Source organism: Crinia signifera, chromosome 4, assembly GCF_055691185.1.
Source record: "Crinia signifera chromosome 4, ASM5569118v1, whole genome shotgun sequence".
Taxonomy (NCBI): Eukaryota; Metazoa; Chordata; class Amphibia; order Anura; family Myobatrachidae; genus Crinia; species Crinia signifera.
In genome coordinates this window covers 241,356,394-241,380,203 of record NC_139220.1, presented here as the reverse complement: position 1 = coordinate 241,380,203, position 23,810 = coordinate 241,356,394, and the positions used below count along the sequence as shown (strand labels likewise).

The following is a 23,810-nucleotide window of genomic DNA, read 5'->3' as shown; positions in this document are numbered from 1 at the left end:
GAAAGACTTTCCCACATTCATAAACTAAATCTGGCCATACATCTACAGATTTATTGTCCGATCCGGCTGGTTGGAACAAAAACTTGTTAATGGATGGGAGCAAGTGAATCACCCCTATAATGTATTTTGGCTCACATTGTATTAGGCCTCTTTCTGAGTCACATGCACTCATATGCAGCTGCATCTACTGAAGCGAACTGCACGTGCGCTGTTTAGAACATGTGCCCCTTTGCGCATTTCGGGGCCATTCCGACAGACCGAGATGTTTTACCACATACGTTAAGAGTGTTTTAGAATGTCAGCTAAGCGTTTGCATGGAAGAGAACTGTGTTGTTGACATATGACCAAAGTTGCATCCAAAAGTTGTGTGTATGCTGAGGAGACATGTATTTCAGACAGAGCTCTTGCATCCAGCGTAGTGTAGGTATAAGTCCTGATACTAGTCATGATGGCTGAGCCAACAAACAAAATTAAGTAGGGCGACATGATGCGTATGCCTGAAGATGTCTTATTAGCATTCCATTAGCACAATATATCGGGCTGTTCTTCCATGATGATACTGTACAAGACAATTATTTTTAACTTGTGTAATCTGTAACCCATTAGCCTGTTACCCCATTTAGAAATGTGCGGCAGGAGACTTATTTCAAACTGAAATTGTAAGAAGCAATCAACCTCTTACCAGGGTAGAGTATATATAGTTGTACAGCATGTTGGAACGCTGTCTATAGGCTTTGTCATTTATCATGTAACCGTCACATGTGGAAATGATTAAATTGATTCCAAACTAAAAGACAGAGAGGTCTCTGCGATATTGATGAGGTCTTTAGCAAGAGGAGCATTGTCCTACTTTGTGCTTGACTTTAGCACGTTCTCTCTGTGCCCCACTAAAGATCTAGGCTGTGTGCACCGAGGACACATTTTCCTGCAATGTTCCCAGGTGTCACACTATTACAGAATTATTGGATGTTACCGGCTAAAGGAACATTTGTTTCGTTCAAATTCAGCGTGTTCTTTGTCCGTGCCAAAGCCTAGAGAATCAAATCTAGGCAGTGTTCTATAATCTTATTTTTCATAGCATTAAATCAGAAGGAGAACACTGTCCCATATTGTTACAGTAATGTTGAATATACTTATTTATAGCATTGATACCATACAAGTTAATAGTGCCATTGGTTACAGAAGGCTACAATAAAACATTAAGCCAATGCTGGCATGAGAAGACTGATTCCTTCCCTCCGTTACTTGTGTTTTCAGCTAGATCGGGTGAAGCTTTTTAAAATCCCGGTGGCAAGTGTCAAGGTTTACTAGGAGAGAAATAATAATGCCAGTTCTAGGCGAACAAAGACTACAAGTAATTAATAAAAGATGAATAAATGCGGATACATGCAGCCGGGTCAATCCACATAACCTGCAAGATAAACACAATTAAAACCAGGTAAATATGTATATTCACCAAGAAGTATATATATATAATATAGTGTGTATATAAGAGGTTTTAACCAAATAAAAAATAGACAATCCAGCTTCAAACAATACCATAATTATGTATTATCTGTATGTAGCAATGAATACATCTATGATACACCACTGCTGGGGGTAGTTGGGTAAAATACTTGGAGGTAGGAGAGCCCTGCTGCAAGCTTACAATCTATAGGGATATAGGAGGGAAACACAAGGACAGGCATCAGTAATAGCATAGCTTGTAGGTGTTTGTAGTGTTTGGGACTAGATTTTAAACATTTGAGATGGATTACCATTAATATAGCAAAGAGGAAACCTTGTAGTAATCAGGCAATCTGAATAATATCAAATTGCATACTTATTTGACATAAGGGGCATACACATGGAGCGATTTTGTACTGTTTTCTAAGCAATCTGACTAGATTGCTAAGCAAGTAAGCACAGATCTCTCTGTGTATGCCCCTGAGAAATGACAATGAGCTTGCTAGTTAAGTCAGTGCGTGCTGTCAAAATCTAGTCAAATTGCTTAGCAAATGACTGCAAATCTCTCTGTGTGTACAGAATGAGAGATACTGATCACAATCTCTCATTTTCAACCACTACCTGCCCTTTTTTTTTTATTAAGCAAAATTGCTTAGCACAAATCCTCTCCATGTGTATGTGCCCTCCATGGGAAATCTGGACACCAGGAAATTGCCTACCCTAAATAGCTTATCAAAACTGCTTAGCACACATCTCTATGTGTGTATACCCCTATAGGCAGTAGTGGTAACAACTTATTTGCACATTTCTATTAATAGAGATTCAAATTAGGAACCGCAAACAATGTATTGAGAGAGGCAGCTGTATGATAGCAGTGCGGTAGTGAAATTCTGTTCCACTGAAGTAGAATGAAGATCCCCAATGTTAGAACTCTACCCTTTTCAGACATATCCTGGATTTAACTCCTGGGTTTGATCCCGGGATTTTAGTGACCCGGGTCGATTGCAGGTGCTTAGGATCCTTAAGGTGCGTACCCACGGTAAGATATAGTGCAAAATCTAGCACACTATCTAGCTAGCTTCGAATAGCATGCTAGATAGTGCACTATATCTTACTGTGTGTACGCACTATCCGACGTACGATGCGCGCTCCTGCCAGTCGTCTGGGAGGGAGCTGCTCGGGTGAGCATGCAACTCAATCTAGCTAGACAGCATAAGATAGTATGGTGTAGTACAGCTGTGATGTCATATCGTATATGATATCTTATGCACATTGTACGTTATTCAAATACGTTATACGTTATACAAATCTTATGCTTTTGACCACTGGGACTTTCCTGGGAAATCGTATACAATATCATACGGAACATAAATCGTACCGTGGGAACGCACCTTAAGGTCCTTATGAGGGTTTATGTGCATTCATGTAAAAAAAAACTGGGATTTTTACATATGTCTGAAAGGGGTATTAGTGTGCGGAACAGCTTAAGGTGCGTACACACGGTACGATTTATGTTCCGTATGATATTGTATACGATTTCCCAGGAAAGTCCCAGTGGTCAAAAGCATAAGATTTGTGCTTAAAATAACGTACAATGTGCATAAGATATCATATACGATATGACATCACAGCTGTACTACACCATACTATCTTATGCTGTCTAGCTAGATTGAGTTGCATGCTCACCCGAGCAGCTCCCTCCCAGACGACCGGCGGGAGCGCGCATCGTACGTCGGATAGTGCGTACACACGGTAAGATATAGTGCACTATCTAGCATGCAATTCGAAACTAGCTAGATAGTGTGCTAGATTTTGCACTATATCTTACCGTGGGTACGCACCTTAACATTGAACTATCTGCCTGTCAGTCTCTGGATGACTGATGTGTTGGTAGTGCCAATGGCCACTGAACAGTGGAACATAGCATTTATTGGGACTTTTGATGAAATTCTTGCTAAACTCCACATGGAACCTTCCCAAGAGATGACGGCTTAATAATGATTGCCTGTCCACTGAAATTAACTGCAATTTTGCACTCGTATATTGTTAAGTGTAGCTAAATAGGAGCACTAGTAAAAGTAGAACATAATGACATAACTAATATGAACAATCATCAAATAATAAATAGTCTACAGACACACACACACACACACACACACACACACACACACACACACACACACACACACACACACACACACACACACACACACCCATACAGTGTAATAATGATAGTTTCAAGTATCTAAAAATATTAGGGTAAATTTCCTATGAGTATTCCAGATAAAATAGCTCTTCTTCCAAGGATATGATGTCCAGGGGTTGTAGGACTTCCAATGTAATAAATCTTAAGTGTGGTAAATTTGCAATATGAGTATATGCAAGTATTGGTGGAACTTGTGAGTTGTGGGCCCAGGTGCAAAAATATCATTTGTCTCTCTCCCCCCCCCCCCACTCCTCCACCCCATCCCAAGTTCACTATATACAACATGGCAGTGGGTGAGGGGTGTAGATGTTTGAAGCAGTGATAAAGGAGAAGTGGTTGCCATGGGACACTTCTACTCTGGCTTAATCAGCACTGAAGTAACATCTATAATTTGCATAATATATAATTATACAGAGCAGCTGATTCGCTGCCATGTTCCACTTCTTCTCTGGCTCATGTCTCCTCCCTTATCACTGCTTCATACATCTACCCTAGGGAGAGGCAGAGGGTGACAGGCAGAGGTATGACCAGTAAAAACAGTGGTTGACCGAGGCAGCAGTGGGCCCCTTAGTCCTCAGGGCCCTGCACTGCACCTGCTGAACCAATGATAGTTCCGCCGCTGTATGCAAGATATTCTTTTGGTTTTTCACTGAAAGGCTACTATGCACAGTGGCTAGTTAATCCTGTGGTGGTTTTTGTAGAGGACATGTATATTTAGGACCTTTTTTTAGTTGACACGCAAAGCTGCGAAATTTGAACGCCCCATGCGCCATCATTCATGGTCGCCAACCATTGAATGATTTCTACAGCGCTTGCAGATTTAAGACACCTCTTTGGTGTCCTAGATCTGCGGGCGCCCTGTACGGGAAGTGAGCGGACAGCTGACATCAACTGACATCAGCTGCCCGCCACCCGCACCTGCATCACGGGAGAGTTTCCATGGGAACGCCCATGAAACGCTGGTCATTATAATGGAATAATGGGGCACAACCCCCCGCCCACATATACATGTGATTTTGCTTTGCTGCTAAAGGTTTGAATTTTTTTCAGCTTGCCATAACCTGAACTTTGCGGAATGATTACTTCTAAGCCACAGTTGCTATTCCTCTAATTTATTTTGTTTACAGAATTGAAACCAGGGTGTGGACATACAAATACTGCCATAGTTCCTGAAAGGTCTACTCTTAGGTACTGGGGTTTCAAATCAATAAGAGCTGCCTACATTTAAAAAAAAAAAAAAAGGTTTATATTTCTACACTCTGGGATTTATCAATTTAATCTAGCAGCTTCTATTGACAGACTCGCATGCAAAAATCAATACACTTCAAGAGTTGACTTCATAATCTCATAAATGGTCCTATTTTAAATTGTAGCATTATATGTTTGACATGACACGCTACTGGTGTGTTTAAAAGTAGGAATTTACACAATAAAGACCCCCATACACTAGTGGATGGTTCTGTCAAACTCGGCATGTTGAACTTGGTCTTTTTGTTTTGTGATTTTTTTTTTTTCATAACTTTTTAAAAAAAACGCATTCTATTAAATTTATGAGTTGTAAACTTTATAATGGGAAAACAATGGGAGGTCAAAATGTGCGATTTTTGCAGTAAAAAGTGCAATTTGTACTGCAATTTTTTTTACTAAGAATTGCAAACGTTGAAACTCCCAAATCCATATGCAATTCCCAAACCTTCAAAGCATTTTTGCTGTCTGTGCAAATGTGAGTAAGTCTGAGGCTTCCAGTAATCTGTGACAGGGTGGAAGTGGTCATCGATGACGTCACAGTCAGACCCTCCAATGCCTGGGCATGTCTTAGTTTTTTCTGACGCACCCAGAAAATGGCAGGATACTACGCCTAAACATTGGCTTAATGCCAGTCAAACTGCGAGGGGATTACATTCACAATCCATACACATTTTTTGTTGTGAATTCTCCTTACGCATGTGTGATGTGCAAGGTACGCATGCACAGTCATTGGATAAATGCTTGATTATCAAATCCTCTATTTAGTCATCCATGCTGAATTAGCCCCATTTGTGTGGTTCTCCGTTCTGTTTGGTACATAGAAAGTATGTGAACTGTGGGCAAGGTACAAGAGTAGTAGTGATCATTGAACTCTTGACGCAGAATGTGTGTTATTTGTATGGAGTCATTAAATGTGAGCACAGCAATGCATTTAGGGGTTATTCTGATTCACTCGGCAAGGCACAATCACTCTCTAATGGAGAAAACCATATGCACTGCAGGTTGGGCTGATGTAACATGTGCAGAGAGAGTTAGATTTGGGTGGGGGGTGTACTTCACACGGATATCTATATTGCAGTGTAAAAATAAAGCAGCCAGTATTTACCCTGCACAGAAACCATAAAACACCCAAATCTAACACTCTCTGCACATGTTACATCAGCCCCACCTGCAGTGCACACGGTTTTGTCCATTAGGGAGTGATTGTACCTTTTGCGAGTGAACTAGAATAACCCCCTTAGTCTGCAGTCCATCACCACACTCTCTCTATACTTCAACGATGCTGCAAATGCCTCCCCAACTCCGTAACCGTGTACACTCGGCTCATGAACATGCATAGGGTGAAAACATGCAATAGAAGTCCGCAACTGGGAATTGCTCTACTCTGCATTGGCCCCTCTATGTTCTTTATTTTCCAGGCAGACAAGGGCTACAAGTGGAGTAAATGCACCCATATAGTAAAGCTCTGTCTCTATGGATGGCATTTTGGCCATAATTTGCTTAGTTGTGTTCGTTGCGTTGTTGCAGGTCTCTATTGAAGATAAGGCCTTTCTATTTTACATGTGCCTCTGGCGTAATGGATATTAACATGCCAACATAAAGACATATGTAAATGTATACTGTGGCCAGAAGGAACTACAATTATTGTAACATTTAAATGAGTTCCTGCGGGCCTAACTGTTATTACACAGTCATAGAGTAGTGGGGAATGAAAAACAGGAAGATGGAGGAAGGAGGAATCTAAACAATAGGTTCTATCTGCCCTCAGTCAGACACTTCACTTCATTCTCCTTTTACTCCTTCTTCAGGCGCTCATCGTTATGAAAGGCTTCTTAAAAATGCAAAGTTTGCTGGAAAATGTGAAGCTAAAACCTTTACCCACAAGTGACTTGTAAAAATGAAACCTGGTACAAAGATCACGCTCATAAAGGTTGTTGTAAAACAGTAAGCATGTAGGATGCCTTTATCATACCTTATGTAAACTTTCTAATGCACATAAACTACCCCTTCACTAATTTCCACTCAGGATCTTGTCGGAATGGACAAGGTCGACATGGTTAAAATGTTAGTGTTCATAATGTAAACACCAGAATGTCCACAGTATATTGTTGCATTATTTTTTATGGTTTGGTTTTGACATTTATAACCTGATGAAATTTTGCATATTGTCTTTGTATACCACGTCCTTCCACTAAAGATAAAGTATACGTCATTCTCACAATAAGGAATAATTAACCTAACCTATAAAAGCAGTCCTTTTATTTTGCGATACTTTTTTGCTCCGTGTCACCTACCCCTCAGCTCATATTTCAGTTTGTTTACATTCTGCAATGACCTGGAAAGTGTCACATGGTATATTACTGTGGTGTAGCATACACCATTCTATCCAAGATGATTCTGAGGAATGGTTTATGAAAACTACAATGTGATTTAATGTGCAGAGCGTTCCAGCCTGCATTCCCAGGGACATTCAGAAAAATGCTGAGTCTCCACTACCGAATACAGTGCACCTGTAACCGACTTGGTAGATGGGATGAGCAGTATGTCCAGTTATGCCCCTTTCCCACTGCAGCTAAAAAACGGTAAATTGCCGATTTTCAGCGCAATTTACCGTTTTAAGGCTGCAGTGGGAAAGTGCCAGAGTTGAAATACCGTTTAAAGCTAAATGGTATTTCAACCCGTTTTTAAAGCCGAGTCCTACATGTTAAAATAACGTTTAAGAGGCAGTGGGAATGCCTCTTAAACGTTATTTAGCCTCCAGGCAGTCCCAGTTCCTGATGAGACCTAGTAGTTCTCACTTTGTGCATGTGTAATGAGTGCACGTGCATAATAAAGAGCCGCTCATTACATATGCCCATATGTAATGAGCGGCTCATTATTATGCACGTGCACTCATTACATATGTGCAAAGTGAGAACTACTAGTTCTCATCAGGCACTGGGACTGCATGGACCCTGCATGGACCCCCGCTGCCTCCCCACTGCCCTGCATCCCCGTGCAGGTAAGTACAAAGGGAGGGGAGGTGGGGGCACAGGGCAGGTACGGGGGGGTTAGGCACTCTTTACACTTGGGGGGGGGGGGGGAGGGATTAGGCACTCTTTACACTGGGGGGGGGGGGGGGGTTAGGCACTCTACATTTTACACGGTTCACTGCAATGGGAATGGTACTTAAATGGTATTTAAAACGGTAATCTGCTGCAGTGGGTATGCTAATACCGTTTTAAATACCATTTAAGATTACCAGTACTTTAAACTGGTCTGCAGTGGGAAAGCAGCATAAGCTTCTCCTTTTCTGTGGAATCATAACATCACATGTGCTGGGGACAGTTTGATGAGTCTAAATGCACAGTTATGAGAAAAGTCTGTTCTGAACATGCAGTCCAGTAAGGGAATGACTATGTGGACAAATATGTACCTATTGTTCCTTGCAGTTACTATCCCCCGCCAATAATCCATATCAACTGGAGCCATGGATGAGCGGATGGAGCTGGGACCCTAGTCACCCTTACCATAATCTCCATCGCCACCCTCACCATAATCTAGCATCGCAATCGCAGGAAAAGGACATACAATGTGCCAGTTTTCGTACAATCCATCGCAGCAATGCGTCTCAATCGCATAAATACAGGCTATATCACACTAGTGGATGGGGCCTTTAGTCAAAATTAGGCATTAGACATTATTTCACCATGTGTACACTGCTGTTTATTCATTAATAGCTCACTATTGTATTTACATTTGTTATGTAGTTGATATGTTATCTTTTGTATTAGGTTATCAGTTATTTCGGAGCACAAGAGGCTGATTGTGGTGTCCTTCAGTTGACCCTCTAATACCTGCGACTTTACATTTTCAATGTTCAGTGTTACTTGTTTTTAATGGTTAGGGAACTAATAAAGCTAGAAAAAAAACAAGAAAACTGTTGAACCTGATGAAAATAAAAAAATTAAAGGTAGTTTAGGTACATTTTCTTTAGTGTACTGTAAGTGACCAGAAACATTTTTTTTTTTTTTGAAACTTCATAGTGTCCATACAGCCTTCCCTGTCTTTATTCTACAATTAGTAAAGAACAAAATGTTTTTTGTTTTTTTAAATAAGTAGCTTTTGCAAAATTATTATTTTAAATATGTGACTACACAAAAAAACAAAACACATTTCTTAATGTTTATTTTAAGTGGGTGCCTATACTATATTGATCAGATAATAACACCGTTTTGTGAAGGTAAAATATTATAGCGTCAGCTGTGCATGTAAAAATCACATTTCAGTTATAAGAAATGCATACGTTTATTCTGGTGACCCAAATTTTATAATGATTTGTGTGTGTGAAAATATATATAGATGTATGTATATCTATCTATCTATCTATCTATATAATATATATCTATATATATATCTCTATATATATATATATATATATATATATATATATATATATATATATATATATATATATATATATATATATATATATATATACAGGTTGAGTATCCCTTATCCAAAATGCTCGGGACCAGGAGAATTTTGGATAATGGATTATTCCGTATTTCGGAATATTTTAATATTTCAATGATGTATTTTGAAGTATCTTGCATTTATGCTGTATAAACACATAATATACACACAAATATATTTTATTACCACATAAAATACACACAAATATATTTTAATTGTTCAAAAAACAAGGTTTCAAAACGTGAAACAAAATGTGTGTACTATCTCAGCACTGAATTTGAATGCCAAGCAATCATTGTCTTGCACATATATAGTGCCAGTTACATATCATGTCCCCAGTGATGCTGTTTCAAATGTCCCCAGTGTGTTTTTAGCAAAAAAAATAAAAATTTTCACTTTCTGGAATGTCTGTATTTCGGAATAATTCGGATACGGGATACTTGACCTGTATGTATGTATGTATGTATGTATGTATATATATATATATATATATACACACACACACACACACACACACACACACACACACACACACACACACACACACACACTTAGCACTTTACATAGAAACATATTGCATTTTTTTTTCTGAAACTGAACATTACCATAAAATTATTTCTCTTTGATGTAAACAGAAAATATTAAGGTTTAATGGTTTTACAATTCCCTACATGTAATTGTTGTTCCTTTTGAAAATTGTACCAAACAGCGACAGTGGTAGCAAGCATATATGAGCCACCTCTGCCTTATCCTGCACTGTGTATTTTAGATGGTGCTTTGAATACACTTGTGGGTTGGGAAACTGTTTAGTAAATCTCTCAGCCTCCACCATAATGTACAGCTTCCTCTTCTATCATCCCACAGGCAGATAATAAAATACTGTATCCTCCAGGGGACAATTTGTGCCAACATACTATGAGGGATTTTAAATACACAGAAAAAAAAACAGTATCTTCGCTTTGGTTTCAGAGCAGTAGTTAAAAACATTGAATATACAGGTTGAGTATCACTTATCCAAAATGCTCGGGACTACGAGCATTTCAGATAAGGGATTTTTCCAGTTTTAGGAATATATATTTTTAACATACTTACCTGGCCCCCCGGTGTTCACGGTGTCCTCCGGCGTCTATGGCGGCCTTCAGGATCTTCTTCAGCGGTCCCAGGGGTGCATTGCGCGATTTTGCAGGCACATTGGTGACATCACTCTAAAGACACTGAAGAAGGTCCTGAAGGCAGCTGTGGATATTGGGGAACCTGGTATGAAAAAAGGGGCAGGGGCAAAAAAAAACCAAAATATTGTACTGTATAATAGTGGCATGGTGAGGCTTTGCATAGACTTCAGATGACAATGTGATGGAAATCTCTCACTTTGCCTCCTTATGTCTCAGAACCTGAAAACTACATTAAAGTATAGTTGCCTACCCTCCTGCATTATGCAGGAGATTCCCTGAAATAGTAGAAATCTCCTTCTCTCCCTGACAGGTCCAGCAATCTCCCTGATTTCACCTAATTCATATTACACAGCAGTTACATTTTTGAGAGGAAAAAAAAAATACGAGCTATATAATGATCCCTGTGGCTGAATGCATTTAAAATAAGGTTTCTCATGGAACCACATGTAAAACACAATACATGAATAAGCCCTGACACATATCAGTGTATTTTTTTCAATAAGTACAGAAGATCTTACTAATCTGTCTCTCAGATGTAAAGAAATAAGGATCAAAAAGGGTTGAGATTACCTAAAGGATAAAAAAGGGGCAGACTAGATGGGCCAAATGGTTCTTATCCGCCGTCAAATTCTATGTTTCTTTGCCACCTTCCAGGGCCTCTTGATTCTGGTGCCTCCTTTACAATATATCCCTGAAATACTTTCTCAAAAGTAGGTAGGTATGGTTAAATTGCATTTGGAAGTTATTGCATAGGCAGCACATTTATGATCATCTATATAATAAGTTGAAGAGTGTGTGTGCGTGTGTGTCCGTTGCATTGCGGACACACCGTGGCACTCAGAGCCACCAAATTCAGCAACAAGATACCTCTGGAACCGGTGGTGTGCACCTCGAAGCCGTTTTTGGGAAATTTCACTTAGAAATTTAAAAAACACCAAGTTTAAATTTGCCTTCATTGATGATCTGGTGAACACACACATACAGTATATACGTAGCGAACCTCACACACTTACACATTAGACAGATACACACAACAAAACACACACATAACACACCACATGCAGTACATCACAAACCCATATACACTACAAAACACACCCAAAAACAGTACAACAAGCACACAGAACACACACACACTAAAACATTGTGCAGATACAGAAACACACAGAACACACACAAACATTGCCAGGATAGGCACAGCACACTACACACATATGTTTACGTAGCCATACCTCCCAACATGCCCCTCTCCAGGAGGGACACAATGCTCTGTTTCTGTACTTCCCCTTAATTTGTGATTGAAGTCACCTGCTTTGAACAGGTTAAATGATAAGAAATGTGCTTCCACACAGGTGATAGCAATCCTGAATTAAGACAGAAGTCCAGGAATAGAGCATTGTGTCCCTCCTGGAGAGGGTCATGTTGGGAGGTATGCGTAGCGCACCTCACAAACTTACACATTCGGCAGATACACACAACACACACACATAACACACCACTCACAGTACAACACACACCCAAAAACAGTACAATACACAGATCACACACACTTAAACATTGCACAGATACACACCGCACACTACACACACACACACATTTATACGTAGCACACCTAGATACACACAGCACACACACACATAACATACCTCTAACAGCACAACACACACCCACATTCACCATACACACCCAAAAAAACGTACAACATACATAAAACACACACTTAAACATTGCACAGATACACAAAGACACAACACACACATACACATACTGTACATACATAGCACACCTCACACACTTACGCATTGGACAGATACATGCAACACACACAACCACATACACTACAACACACACACACACACACACACACACACAGTACAACACACAAACACACAGAACACATTAAAAAAAAATTGACGTTTATTTAACACTCTGTACCGGCAAATAAAAACTGTACCTAATGTACCATTTTTTCTTTTTTCCCCATATCCGTCTCTCCAGTCCGCCAGCCTGTCACTGCGCTCCCCAGCCAGTTGCACTGAGAAATCTTTGTCCTGGCCAATGCACCCGTTGATCAATACAAAGTGCACTCACCCTGTTAGTCAGTTGCATGTTAGGCACTGCTCTGCCTTGAGGGTGTCCCAGACTCTTTTGGTTCATAGATAATGTTTGGTCGATGGGCATGAGCACTGCATGTATTTGTTTGAATGTTATGAGTGTAAGAAGTTGAAGAATAACACTGAGATGAAGATTTGCCATGTTAAAGTGTACAATTTACTCAATAAATCGTGAAAAAAATATATGTACATAGAAGTACAATCAAGAAATAAAAGTAGGATTAAAAAATAAATTCTAATTCAAACTGATAATTGTTTGGATGGGGGTGGGTTGCCAAACAAATCTATAGGTGGAGGGGGGTATGGATATTGTGGGCATAATTGGTGTTTGGTACACCTACAGGGGGTCCCCAGTTGATGAGAAATTTTTACTACAGTGTCACCGTAGGGGGATATCCAAATGGGGTTCAGGTGGTCTTTTAGGGACCCCTTTACAATCCCGTTGGTCTCTTCTCCTGGAGCCTACGGTCTCCCTAAGTGATTGACTATCATTACGGGAGACCGTAGGCTCAAGGAAAAGAGACCTACGGGATTGTAAAGGGTTCCTAAAAGACCACCTGGACCCCAATTGGGAATCCCCTTATGGCGACACTGTGACATGACACTAGTGAAAATCCCATCAATTGAGGACCCCCTGAGTTTGGTTCATGGCCTTGTGTGTAGGTAAAAACATTTTATATTGAAAATGGTAAAATACAGGCAACCGTTGGAGAGTCTGACAGAGCAGTTTTACAGATGATCAACGTCTGGTGAGACAAATTAGCCTCGCAGCTGCAATCATGATAGATTATAGTGGTGAGAGTCTGTATTGGGGAAGATCAGTAAGGAGACTTTTGCAATAATCAATGCGTGAGATAATGATTGCATGGATTAGAGCATGGGTCCTCAAACAACGGCCCTCCAGATGTTGTGAAACTACAAATCCCAGCATGCCTTGCCACAGTTTTAACACTCCCTTATAGCAAAACTGTGGCAAGGCATGCTGGGATTTGTAGTTTCACAACATCTGGAGGGCCGCAGTTTGAGGACCCATGGATTAGAGGTTTAGCGGTGTTGTGTGTAAAGTATGGGCATATTTGGATGTGTTTTAGATGTATGTAACGTGATTTTGAGCTTGAATGTGGAGAACAAAGGACAGTTCAGAGTCAAGAATGACACCTAGGCAGCAAGATTTTTCAGACACGTTCTTTTTAAAAACCTATTTAACCCTTTGCCAACATCTCTGTGAGATATGCAAAATATTGGCTATAAATGCCAGGGCCGCTCCCATTTATTATATAAATTAAAATAAAAATGTGTGAAAAAAAAAGATTGTTTCCTATATAAGGTAAGCATTACAAGTCATTATGATGAATAAAAATGTTTGCTTGGTAATTTTCTTGACCCTCAAAGGGTTAAAAGTGAAATAAGTGGCAAATATGCAGTAAGAAGAATGCATATGTGATAAATTAGGAATAACAACGATGTTAAAATGGAAACTTTTGTTTAGTAACTGTCATTAATGTCCTTTCTTGTACATGCTATTTTCTCTCACCATATATATTTTACTCTTCTTTATCTTGTCATCGCAGTTTCCTTTTTCTTATCTATTAAAATGTCTCCATCTATTATTCCATCACTTCTCTCCTGTTCTCTAACGGGATACAGTCATATGGTCGACCTAAAGTTGGTCAATAGTCATTAGGTCGACACTACTAGGTCGACATACTGAATGGTCAACATGGGTCTCGGTCGACTTGTCATTGGGTCAACACAATCATTAGGTCGACATGGGAATTTTCACACTTTTATTGAGCCGACATGTGCCGACAGGTGGTATTTCATGCCCTACCATCCACTAGGGCATGATTGGAGAATAAAATAGTGTGTCGAGCGTAGTGAGGCACCATGCCTGAAGCATGACAAGCGCAGCCAACCATGTGAGAGGACGCGGTGCACTTTATCCTGTGTCCGTATCGACATTTGGGTAAAAAAAAAAAACAGTGAAAACTCCATGTCGACCTTTTGACTGTTGACCTAGAACATGTCGACCTAATGCTTGTTTCGACCTAATGACCTGTCAACCTTGTCCCATGTAGACCTAGACCATGTCGACCTTTCAGTATGTCGACCTAGTGGTGTCGACCTAATGACGGTCAACCAACTTTAGGTCGACCATACAATCCACACCCTTCTAACCAGGGTTGGAGTAGCTCACATGGGTACAGGACAAACCTGTACCTCCTCCTTATTTGATGATATGCGCCAAAAAGATTGTTATCGTGCATATCAAGTGTGTAAGTACTAAACTTAGCGATGCGTGCTTCCATGGGTTGTTAGTGATATCCTGCATCTTCTGTACATGCAAGATGACTGAGAGAATCTTCGAAATGGGACCTAGCATGCCGGTGGTTCATCCCACCTGGAAAAAGGGGTAGGGCCACAAAACTGTGGGCATGGGTGGATTGATGTGACCTAGTGGCGTGACCCCTGTTTTTGTCATTTTTTGGGGGGCATGCTGGGTTGACCCCAGCTCCCCTCTCTGCACTGATCATCTTTTCGGTGATCTCCAACTGCTCTGCAGAGTAGAGCAATGGTGATCATCGGCTCCCCCAACTTCTCCCCTGGGCTGCTGCGATCCGCAGGTAGGAAGCCGGACAGTGTCCAATTAGCAGGACTGTCCTGCTATGATAGGTACAGTTGGGAGGTATGTAGATATAATGTTACGTAATGTGTACCCAGCTTAAGATGAAGCCATTGGCCATTTACTATAAGAGAAGTACCAGCACGGTAGACAAACCCAAAATGGACAGGACAAAGAGGTGGTGACCTTCTGCCCTAGATGTGTTGTAAGAGAAATATATTGAGGAAAAATACAGACCCAACAGGGAATTACTAAGCAGACTTTTTATATAAATTCTACTCCTTGGGACTGTTCTCATATCATAGTCTACTACTATTCCTGTTCATGTATTTGTATTTATCTTTAAGTATCCTTTTTTCAACATTATCCTTTCCATATAACCACCTCTTGGCCTATTTTGTTCTTTTTATTCCTTAGCTTTTCCTGTTATTGTCACACTTATCCTATTTCCATCCATATTTTGCCTAGTTTGTTTTCTTCACCACACCCTCCCTTTCCACCGCTACCGGATTCCTCTTGCCCTCCTTCCTTCTCTTCTATCGACTGCCTCTGTCTTTCTATACACCTCCTCCCTCTTGTCCCAGCATGTTCCTCTGTGCACACCGTCTGCAGTGCTTTCCGTCTTTTCTCCATGGATTTTTCAAGGCTTTAGGTTTTCTGGACTCGTAAAAAATGTGCAAACTGTCAGTACTATATAATGTTATAAAATAATGCATGTATAACTATAGGTGCCTGCATTGTTTTACCGGATCATCATGTCCCTGGTGGGTTTTTGGTACTAACAGTTTTCGAGGCGTATACATGGACTAACTACACTGTAGTGTTTCTGGGTTTTTTTTATTTACTACAACTCTGTAATTATCCTGCTTGATCTATGCATCTGAAGCCAGCCTACAAAGTGGAAGTGTAATCTGATCATGGGTTGTTGGGGGTGGGGTCATATGTCTGTCTTCAGAAGTGGTAGTATACTTCAGCTGCCGCTCTAGAACTAGAAGGGGAACATTTACTAAATCTTCTTGAAATGAAAAAAGGTGATTTTGCCCATAGCAACATATCAGATACTGTCTACCATTTTCTAGGATGCAGTTGTGAAATAATAGACAAATCTCCTTGGTTGCTATGGACAAAATCACCTCTTATCATTTTAGAAGCTTTCATAAATTTGCCCCTAAGTCTCAACATGTCCTTCAAGTCTAAGGAGATATGGTCATTCTGGGGTTTGTAGTTCTGGGTGTGAACCAGTTGGTCACCAGCAAGTTGTTAGACAGTCATTAGGTCGACATGCATTTAGGTCGACCTGTGTCTAGGTCGACATGCAGGAAAGTCAACATGGGTTAGGTCGACCGGGTCATTAGGTCGACAGGGTCATTAGGTTGACAGTCAAAAGGTCGACATGGGGTTTTTCATTTTTTTTTCGAATGTCGACACAGTCGACATGGACACAGGTTAAAGTGCACCGTGTCCCTTCGAATGGCTAGCTGCACTCGCCATGCTTCGGGCTCGGTGCCTCGCTATGCTCGGCACACTATTTTATTCTCCCGCCACGCCCTAATGGATGGTAGGGCATGAAATACCGCCTGTCAGCACTTGTCGGCTCAAAAAAACATTGAAAAACTCCATGTCGACCTAATGACCCTGTCGACCTAACCCATGTCGACCTTCCTGCATGTCGACCTAATGATGTCGACGTAATGACTGTGTAACAACTTGCTGGTGTCCCAATGACCGTATCATGTAGTTCCACAGTAACCAGTTCTTTACTTTGTTTCCCTGTCAAGAAGCAACTGCAGTAGCGGCATTGAGCCTAGATAATCAATTAAGCACCTTTTAATGTGTTCCACACCATAGAGCAGCTTTGGGATAGCAGATAGCATATCAGAGAAATATACAGTGTGTGGATCTGCTAACTAAATCCCACTGAGATCCAGTTCTCATTTAAAAAATCTAATTTTATTGCTTGTAGCTTTGAAGAACGTTTGAAGAATGAGCAACATACTAAAGTTTAGAAGCAGCTGTTTGTGGTTGAAGCAAAGCTACACTACACAGGAGACTTGTGCCAGGTACACACTAGATGATTTGTTACAAGAAAATCATTAAATCGTCCAGTGTGCGCACACACACTCACACCATCTCTGCTGGCATTGTCAAGGGTTCACTGCTAGGTTCATGTAGCAAGCTTGTATATTGGACTCTTTCATTCAAAAATATAGCCATCCCACCATCATTGCACTTTTTTTTATGATAGTCGTCTCACCAGGATGGGCAGATTAGATTTTTATTTTTAGGTTAGATTAGATATTTCTGATAGTGACAAAAAAAAAAGGAGTTTTGTTTGACAAACCTACAGTATGACTATGCAACCTTTCTCCTAGAAGAATCTTTTACACATTGACACTATCATAAAACGTTTGTGGCATTTCTTTCTGCATGTGTTTTAACGTATTATGAATGCACAGAAAATTAGGGTCACCAAAGCACTCACTCTGTGCCCAGGTTTTCTCAGTCAACCTGGGGATTTTGGGGTTTGATGCAATGCTACAATAACACATTCCACTTTATTGTGCTCGTTCGCCATGGAGTATGTATTATATTTTCAAGGGAATGGCAGTTATGCTGCCTTGATACCTTGGTGATGCACTTCTATATATATGATATAATGGGGAAAATTTGGCAGCCTTCAATTTGATTTAGCTTCTTAATTTAAAACTGCAATTTAAAGTTATTGGCTTTTTAAATCTAGAACCTAATTGCAGAAAAACTGCATGTACCTGCAATTCATAGGCAATTAGTTACCCCATTACATACTGTGAATATTTTGTATACACACCTAAAGGGTTGTACACACAGTGAGATTTTGTCAGGAGATTTTGGCCCTTATTCAGATCTGATCGCAGTACAAATTTGATCTCAAAATGGCCAAAACCATGTGCACTGCAGGTGGGGCAGATGTTACATGTGCAGAGATAGTTAAATTTGGGTGGGGTGTGTTGAAACTGAAATCTAAATTGCAGTGTTTAAATAATGAAGCCAGTATTTACCCTGCACAGAAACAAAATTACTCACACAAATCTAACTCTCTCTGCACATGTTACATCTGCCCCACCTGCAGTGCACATGGTTTTGCCCATCTTGGAAACAAACTTGTACTGCGATCAGATCTGAATAAGGGCCTTTGAATAGATAGTCAAAATCTCTTAGAAGGTTATCCAAAATCTCCAAAGTTTTTTTCTCCTGCTTAGTCAATATTGTCTAGTATAGATTGCTTAGCATAGATTGACTGTGCAGGCTAGGAAATTTTGACTAGATCATCATCACTTACACAAAATTGCTTATGCCTGGTACACACCAGGACAACTAGGGCCCGATCCCCTCAATCTAGATCCAAGATGTGCCCCCCCCGCATCATCGTGAGCGGGTCTGAAGAAACACTGAGGACCCGCTCACAATGTGCATCGTGAGCGGGTCGTCGTGGTGTGTACCCCACATTAGTCAAAATTTCCAGTGCATCTAGTCACTAATCTCTTGTGCATCTAGTCAAAATTGGCCAATTGGCCATTAACCAATATCTCACCATGTGTACGGGGCTTTATACTACAGATGTGTCCTCATATATCTAGTCTCAATACAACATGTAGTGCAAGATGCCTTGCGTGAGTGAGCCGCCAGGTCCATTGTTGTTGAAAATGCATTGATGAGACTATGTTGGATTCATTTGCTACATTACACTTGTACCCACGCCACCCTGAACGGACCCCCTGCCACCTCGAACCGACCGCCCCCCCTCCCCCTCACCTGTGTCCAGGCAGCACAGTGCTGTGCTGCCCGGACCTGTGACCACCTCCTCCCTGCACTGAAAATCCTCTTCCGGGTGCAGGGAGGAGGAGGAGAGCCCACCGCAGCAGCAGCACAGTCGGGTGCCTGATGACTCACCGACAGTCGGGATTCCGACAGTCATTACCCCGACATCGGAATCCCGACTGCTCCCTCGTGATGGTCCACGACCCTTAGAGGGAGAATAAAATAGGTGGTGAGCGAGCTTTGTTGCGCTCCCTCCGCTGTGCAGTCGGGATTCCGACGTCGGGCTAATGACTGTCAGAATCTCGACTGTTGGTGTGTTGAGGGAGGGAGCCACCAGGACCCGCTGGCTCACCGCATATAACCGCTCTTAACACAACAGCTGTCCTTAATTATCGCATATGTTAGAGCATATGCGATAATTATGTCAGCGGTACCCGCGATGTGTGGCGCGGATGTTAGAGCATCCCGCCCATGATCTGTTATGCAAAAAGGGGCTGTTTGGCATAACTGCAGCAGATATGGATGAGGGCACATCTGCAGTACATTGTTTAATTACTTTTATACACTTTTAATACTTCCACTTTTAGCTTTATAATAAAATTGCCTGTATATTCACTATCCAGCACTCTACTTTCATACAGCACAATTTATCTGGGGGAAGAGACAGTATGCGTGCAGGCATCTTTATGGCCCTGGATATTTGGCATCCTCCGATAAGTTGTTTCATGTGTGTAGCAATTTGCCATACTAACCAATAATGTGGCTCTTATGATGGTAGCTGTGCCTGTTGTTACAAACATTGGCCCTGAAGACCTGTTGAATGACGAGAAGTTACTGATTTCAGATAATGCCGTGGTACTCATAGTGGCAGTAATATGTGCTGAGAGAGCACAGAAGTTGGCACAGTTACTGTAATATATTTGCCTTGGTGCTGGACAGATGGCTTGGTGTTTTTCCTTATTCATATCGCTGGGTATCTCTGACCCAGTAACAGTAAGAGGGGATTTTTGGCCAGTGGTTTTAGTACCAATGATGGCCAGCAGTGTACTGTATGTTCTCTGTAGCACAAAAGGTCAGTTCACCCTCTTTCTTTTTTCCATTTTCTGTTCTGTGCTTCTGTCTCCCTCCTGCACACTTCAGCTGTTCTTTATCAGTGTTTCTCAAGCCTGTCTATCTTTTATTTTAACTCTTCATCAGTTTCTTTCTTAGTATCCTATCTCTATTCTACTTCCCTCCTTGCTCCTTATCGTCACCATCTCAGCAACTTCAGTTTTTTTTCTCCAGATCACTCTTCGTTTCCCTACTCTTCATATCTCTATTCCTCCCTTCCCCCTCTCCTGTCTTCCATCTGTCTCTCCCCCCTTCATCTCCTCCATTTTTCCTCCCACCCCTGCTGTTGTTTTCTCTTCACAGTTAATCCCTCATATATCTTTTTCCTATCACCAGTTTTTTTTCCCACTCTTTCCTTCCACCCTGTCTTGGGGACACTCCAACCCTCCCTCCACCCCCTGCCCTTTTCCTGTTTGTCATGATCATTCTCTCCTTTTCCTCTTTCTTGACTGCCGTTTCTCTTATCTTTCTAAAGCACACTCTTTTCTTGTCTCCTCATTCATTTCAGTTGTTTCTCTCCACTCTGAGCCCCCCCCCTCCCCTAAACTCCCACCTCCACCCATGTCTCTCCTCTATCTTCCTGCTCCAATATGACCCTCCCAACCTGTCCGTACTTCTCTCCAGCACCCAGCACCGCAGCTCTGCCTTTCCTCCAGACCTGTGTGAGATCAGGTCTTTTTGTGCCTTCTTGTGTTCTGTACCAGTTTTCCTGCCCCCTCCCCTCAGTAAAATGATCACCTTCTCCTATTATGTCTCCTTGTTTTTGAGATACAGCTGACATATATTTTTTACTGTGGATTTCTCCTCTATATTAATTTTATTTGTTTTATTTTGCTCCTAAACTGCCGATCTGTGTCTCAGTAGAGATCTGTATCCCCTCCTCCTCTCTCATCTCCTGTATGTTCCTCCTCTCACTCATTCCCCAGCTCACCTCTCCCATCACTCTGTACTTTACTGTCCTCCTTTTTAATCCCTTCATCCCTTCCCCCATTTCTACACACACTGTCTACTTTATCATTCACTCATTCCTACCAAATACACATTTCTGACATCCCCATTTCTTACTTTCACTATCTAAATCCTAATTTAGTTGTTTCCTATTTTTGCTTTCCTTCTCCTGTACCTTAGATTCTACCCCCCTCTCTTGTAGATTTTTGTCGCTCTTAGTTTTTTTCCATTCTCTCTTCTTCGCTCCACCTGCCCTCTCCCCTCCCCATCCTTCTCACATGTCCATCCTCTCCTGCTTTCCATTTCTCTTTTCATCTTTGTGGATTTTTTTCATTGCTCTTTCTCTTTTTTTTTCCATCTCTGCACACTTATCATCTCTCACTCTACATCCCCTCCCATTGCTTACTTCTCACCCCCCTTACACACACTTTTCACAGTCTATCCTTCTCCACCTCTCTCCCCCTCCCGTCCTTTCTACCTCTGCTGTTTTCTCTCATCACATCTTCCTCTTGTCCCTCCACTGTTGGTCTCTGTCTGCTTCTGCAGCACTCCTCTTATCATTCTCATCTTTTCTCCTTCCTTCTCTTACAATACATCTGTCTCTCTTCTTTTTCTCTCCTTCCATCTCCCACTTCTGTCACTAACTCTTTCACTACCTTTCTCTGAAGGGCAAAACTGTTCCTGTATTCTCACTTTATTATAATGAACATATTTCCCTGTCTTTTGTTTATTCCCTAAACTTTTAGAGTTTTAATTTGTATCTGGCAATTCACATTCTGCTTATTTTGTATGTTATAGTCTAACAAATGTATGAAAATAGTCTCTTTAAATCAAGGATGGGGAACCTTCGACCCTCCAGCTGTTGTTGAACTACACATCCCAGCATGCCCTGCCACAGTTTGCCTCATTGACCATGCTAAAACTGTTGCAGGGCATGCTGGGATGTGTAGTTCAACAACAGCTGGAGGGCTGAAAGTTCCCCATCCCTGCTCTAAATCTATAACTTACAAGTTGGAAAATGTAAGTTATTTCTAAACAAGGCTCCATACATTAATCATGTTGCATGACGGATCATGTCAACCTGTATGAAATAGTGGCAGCATCATAAAAGCACTGGCATTTTGTTTGTGTACTTTAGATTACTTTTAACTATTTAATGCATACTTGCCTACTTTTGAGAACTAGTTTCAGGGAGAGTATAGTTGGTAGTAGTTTGTTTAATCACTGTCTACTATTGTAAAGCGCAACGGAATCTGCTGCGCTATATAAGAAACTGTAAATAAATAAATATAGTAGAATTTTGCACAGCATCCCAATAAGGGGGTGTGTCATGCTCCTCCCAAAGGGCATGGCTAGTTCCATATATGGAGAGATTGTGAAAAGAGATTGTGAACATGGCACCTAGACTGCTACATCTGAGAGCTATCTTTTAAAATTACTTATATCCAAATGTAGACGAGCCCCAAAGCAGTTAGTAAGAGATACTATACTTGGTAAAGTGCTGGGAAATGGCGCTGATGATTCAATGTAACTGTATCTATCTCTCATTCCTTTTTCCCCAAAAAATGTAACAGTGTAATGTGGGCTAGGTGACATGAGGGTGATTGCTAGACTAATGAGGGAGATTGCTGCTATTTCAGGGAGTCTCCTGCAGAATGCAGGAGGGGAGGTAACTATGATGTAACAGTGTAGTGTGGGCTAGGTAAGATGAGGGAGATTGCTAGACTAATGAGGGAGATTGTTGCTATGTCAGGGAGTCTCATGCAGGAGGGGAGGTAACTATGATGTAACAGTGAAATGTGGGCTAGGTGACATGAGGGAGATTTCTAGACTAATGAGGGAGAGAGGGAGATGTTTACTCCATGTTTGTCTATAGCCTTAACAAGTGGACACCTATACCTAACCACATAAATTAGGATCAAGTTGAGCTTATCTGGTTGGTTGGTTGGTGGGCGGCTGCTAGAAATCTTTTACCTATCAGCAGATAACCACACTACACTGATTACACTGCTGCAAATTCACAGGGCGGGCAATCATTGAAAGACTGGGCACGCGTATGGATCACAGCAAGCTTCCGAGTAGCCATCCTGCGAAAAAAAAATCCTGATCATTTCTTTATCGCTGGCCGTATGCAAGTTAATTGACCTGAAGCAGGCATTTGAGGGTGAGAACCGAACATTTTCTATGAATGTCAGGGAAAGCGCAGACGTTCCCAGGCATTTGAGGTGAAGTTGTGTGACATCAGCTCTGGTCCTGATCCGACTGCTTCTACCGTAGCGGCTTCTACGCACAGACTGCCCAGTCTGAAAAAATCGTCTTGCGAATGGATTTGCAGCCTGGGCATCGGTTATCTGATCGCAGACCACAGCTAAATCACACCACAGTGTCTGAACAACCCCGTAGGCCAGTATGTACAGAGGAATACACAATATTTTGCCTTGATGGCTGGATTCTGTTCTGATTTCACTTCTGAATCTTATTTCCATTGTCACCCTAAGGTGATTGTTTCACCCACATTCCACTTATCTGCCAATTTGGGCTACAATTACCAAACTGGTTTCTGCACATTGTATTAAAGTTACCATGCACAATATGTAATTGTTGTATATAGCTGTTTTGAAAATTAAAAAATATTTTAACCAGTTCTCTTGGTAATTTCCTCCGATACATTACTGATTAATTTGGTTATT

The 23,810-nt window shown here is 41.2% G+C and overlaps 1 protein-coding gene across 7 annotated transcripts in view; it reads left to right on the top strand.

Annotated features, from left to right (window-relative positions):
* ZNF710 (zinc finger protein 710) overlaps positions 1-23,810 on the top strand; it is an 80,649-nt gene that overhangs the window by 31,770 nt on the left and 25,069 nt on the right. For 3 of the 7 annotated variants that reach the window (XM_083184145.1, XM_083184146.1, XM_083184142.1), the window contains exon 3: positions 1,258-1,438. The exons of the other annotated variants lie outside the window; for them this stretch is intronic. The gene's annotated coding sequence lies outside the window, so the exon portion shown is untranslated. The remainder of the gene's footprint in view (positions 1-1,257; positions 1,439-23,810) is intronic. 7 annotated transcript variants of the gene reach the window in all.